The following is a 3,386-nucleotide window of genomic DNA, read 5'->3' as shown; positions in this document are numbered from 1 at the left end:
TAAAATGATAACTGACTATTCATATGTGTTAGGATAGATACTTTCAAAAAAGTGAACAATACTAAGTGCTGGCAAGGATATGGAGAAAAAGGTACCCCTGTATAATGTTGGTGGGAATATAAATGTATATATGCATAATGGAAACAGTATGGAGGTTATTAAAAAACCTAAAAAGAAAGCTATCATATTACCTGGAAATCTCACTTCTGGGAATACACCCAAAGGAATTCAAAGTACATTTTCATTTTCATTACAGTATTATTCACAATTCACAATATTGCAGCCAAGATATGAAGTAAATCTTAGCATCCATCAATGAATAAATGGGTAAAGAAAATGTGGTATATAAACACAGTAAGTGCAATACTATTCAGCTATTCCTACTATTACAGGAAATATTATTATGTCTAACATCATGGATTAACCTGGAGGACATTGTCCTAAGAGAAATAAGTCAGGCACAGAAAGGCAAATGCTACATGATCTCACAAACTCATGAAATATTTAAAAAAAACAACAACTGACTCCACAGAAGCAGAGTTGAATGATGACTAGGGCAGAAGAATGAGGAATGGGGACAAAGTTTTAGACTGGGTAGAGAAATAAACTTTGGAAAGCTATTGCCTTTTATGGACTATAGTTAATAACAATGTATTGCATATTTGAAAATTTCTAAGAGAACAGATTTTAAAAGGTCTTACCACAAAAGAGTGAGGTGATAAATATACTATTTAGCTTGACTTAATAATTCCAAATCTATACGTATATAAACACATCACATTGTACCCCATGATTTGTATTGGTTGTTAATTAAAATATTTTAAAAATATAATTGACTGGAGCCGGGGATTTAGCTCAGCAGTTTCGCCACCTGCTGCGCAAGTGCAAGGACCCGAGTTTGATCTCTGGTACCAAAAAAAAAAAAAAAAAAATATATATATATATATATATATAATTGACTAAGCAAAAGCAACAATAAAGTAGTATGGAATTGATAGCATATGTACAGGAAAGATGTATGAAAACAACAGCACATAGCTGAGAGAGAAGAAATGAAAATATACTATTTTAGGCTCATTGAACGCGCCGGCAGCTTTGGAGGTGTTTGTGTGATTTCTTCACCAGTAGAACCGGGCCTACACTCAAGCAACCATGTCGAAGGGACCTGCAGTTGGCATTGATCTTGGCACCACCTACTCCTGTGTGGGTGTCTTCCAGCATGGGAAGGTGGAGATAATCGCCAGTGATCAGGGAAACCAAACCATCCCAAGTTATGTCGCTTTCACCGACACTGAACGACTGATTGGAGATGCCGCAAAAAATCAAGTTGCAATGAACCCGACCAACACAGTTTTTGATGCCAAGCGTCTGATTGGATGAAGATTTGATGATGCTGTAGTCCAGTCTGATATGAAGCATTGGCCCTTCATGGTGGTGAATGATGCAGGCAGACCCAAGGTTCAGGTCGAATACCAAGGAGAAACAAAGAGCTTCTATCCAGAAGAAGTATCTTCTATGGTGCTGACAAAGATGAAGGAAATTGCCGAAGCTTATCTTGGGAAGACTGTTACCAATGCTGTGGTTACTGTGCCAGCCTACTTTAATGACTCTCAGCATCAAGCAACCAAAGATGCTGGAACTATTGCAGGTCTTAATGTACTTAGAATTATCAATGGGCCAACAGCTGCTGCTATTGCTTATGGCTTAGACAAAAAGGTTGGAGCTGAAAGAAATGTGCTGATTTTTGATTTAGGAGGTGGCACTTTTGATGTGTCACTCCTCACTATTGAAGATGGGATCTTCGAGGTGAAGTCTACAGCTGGAGACACCCACTTCGGTGGAGAAGACTTTGACAACTGAATGGTCAACCATTTTATTGCTGAGTTCAAGTGCAAGCATAAGAAACACATCAGTGAGAACAAGAGAGCTGTCCGCCATCTCTGTACTGCATGTGAATGAGCTAAGAGAACCCTCTCTTCTAGCACCCAAGCCAGTATTGAGATTGATTCCCTCTATGAAGGAATCGACTTCTATACCTCCATTACTCGTGCTCGATTTGAAGAGTCGAATGCTGACCTGTTCCGTGGCACTCTGGACCCTGTAGAGAAGGCTCTTCGAGATGCCAAACTGGACAAGTCACAAATCCATGACATTGTCCTGGTGGGTGGTTCTACCTGTATCCCTAAGATCCAGAAGCTTCTACAAGATTTCTTCAATGGAAAAGAATTGAATAAGAGCATCAACCCTGATGAGGCTGTTGCTTATGGTGCAGCTGTTCAGGCAGCCATTCTGTCTGGAGACAAGTCTGAAAATGTTCAAGATTTGCTGCTCTTGGATGTCACTCCTCTTTCCCTTGGTATTGAAACTTCTGGTGGAGTCATGACAGTCCTCATCAAATGCAATACTACCATTCCTACCAAGCAGACACAGACGTTCACTACCTACTCTGACAACCAGCCTGGTGTGCTTATTCAGGTGTATGAAGGTGAGCGTGCCATGACTAAGGATAACAACCTGCTTGGCAAGTTTGAACTCACAGGCATACCTCCTGCACCCCATGGTGTTCCTCAGATTGAGGTCACCTTTGATATTGATGCCAATGGCATCCTCAGGGTCTCTGCTGTTGACAAGAGTACAGGGAAAGAGAACAAGATTACCATCACTAACGACAAGGGCTGTTTGAGCAAGGAGGACATAGAGCGTATGGTCCAGGAAGCACAGAAGTACAAAGCTGAAGATGAGAAGCAGACGGATAAGGTGTCCTCCAAGAATTCACTGGAGCCCTATGCTTTCAATATGAAAGCCACTGTTGAAGATGAGAAACTTCAGGGCAAGATCAATGATGAAGATAAACAGAAGATTCTTGATCAGTGTAATGAAATCATCAACTGGCTGGATAAGAATCAGACTGCAGAGAAGGAAGAATTTGAACATCAGCAGAAGGAGCTGGAGAAAGTCTGCAATCCCAACATTACCAAGCTGTACCAGAGTGCAGGTGGCATGCCTGGAGGCATGCCTGGGGGCTTCCCTGGTGGGGGAGCTCCTCCTTCTGGTGGTGCTTCCTCAGGGCCTACCATTGAAGAGGTTGATTAAGCCAACCATAAGTATAGATTTAGCATTGTTCCACACAATAAGACATTGAAGGACCTAAATTTGTAGCAAATTCTGTGGCAGTTGTTAAAGTTTAACTGTTACAGTAAAGTACTGGGCATTCTCAATACTTGAACATGGAACATGTGCACAGGGAAAAGATAACATTGCACTTTATAAGCACTGTATTGTAAGTGGAAATGGAATGTCTTCAATAAAAGTATTTAAAATTGGAACAAAAAAAAGAAAATATACTATTTTAGAGTTCCTATACTATACATGAAATGGTATAATAT

At 40.4% G+C, this 3,386-nt stretch overlaps 1 pseudogene; it reads left to right on the top strand.

Annotated features, from left to right (window-relative positions):
* Nucleotides 1-1,101: 1,101 nt before the first annotated feature.
* Nucleotides 1,102-3,126, top strand: LOC110343874 (heat shock cognate 71 kDa protein pseudogene; annotated as a pseudogene).
* The last annotated feature ends 260 nt before the right edge of the window (nt 3,127-3,386 follow it).

Source organism: Heterocephalus glaber, unplaced genomic scaffold (assembly GCF_053883595.1).
Source record: "Heterocephalus glaber isolate CG9 unplaced genomic scaffold, H.glaber_assembly_v1.0 deba00001452, whole genome shotgun sequence".
NCBI classification, from domain to species: Eukaryota; Metazoa; Chordata; class Mammalia; order Rodentia; family Bathyergidae; genus Heterocephalus; species Heterocephalus glaber.
The sequence above is the reverse complement of the archived record's forward strand: the minus strand, read 5'-3'. Positions and strand labels throughout refer to the sequence as shown.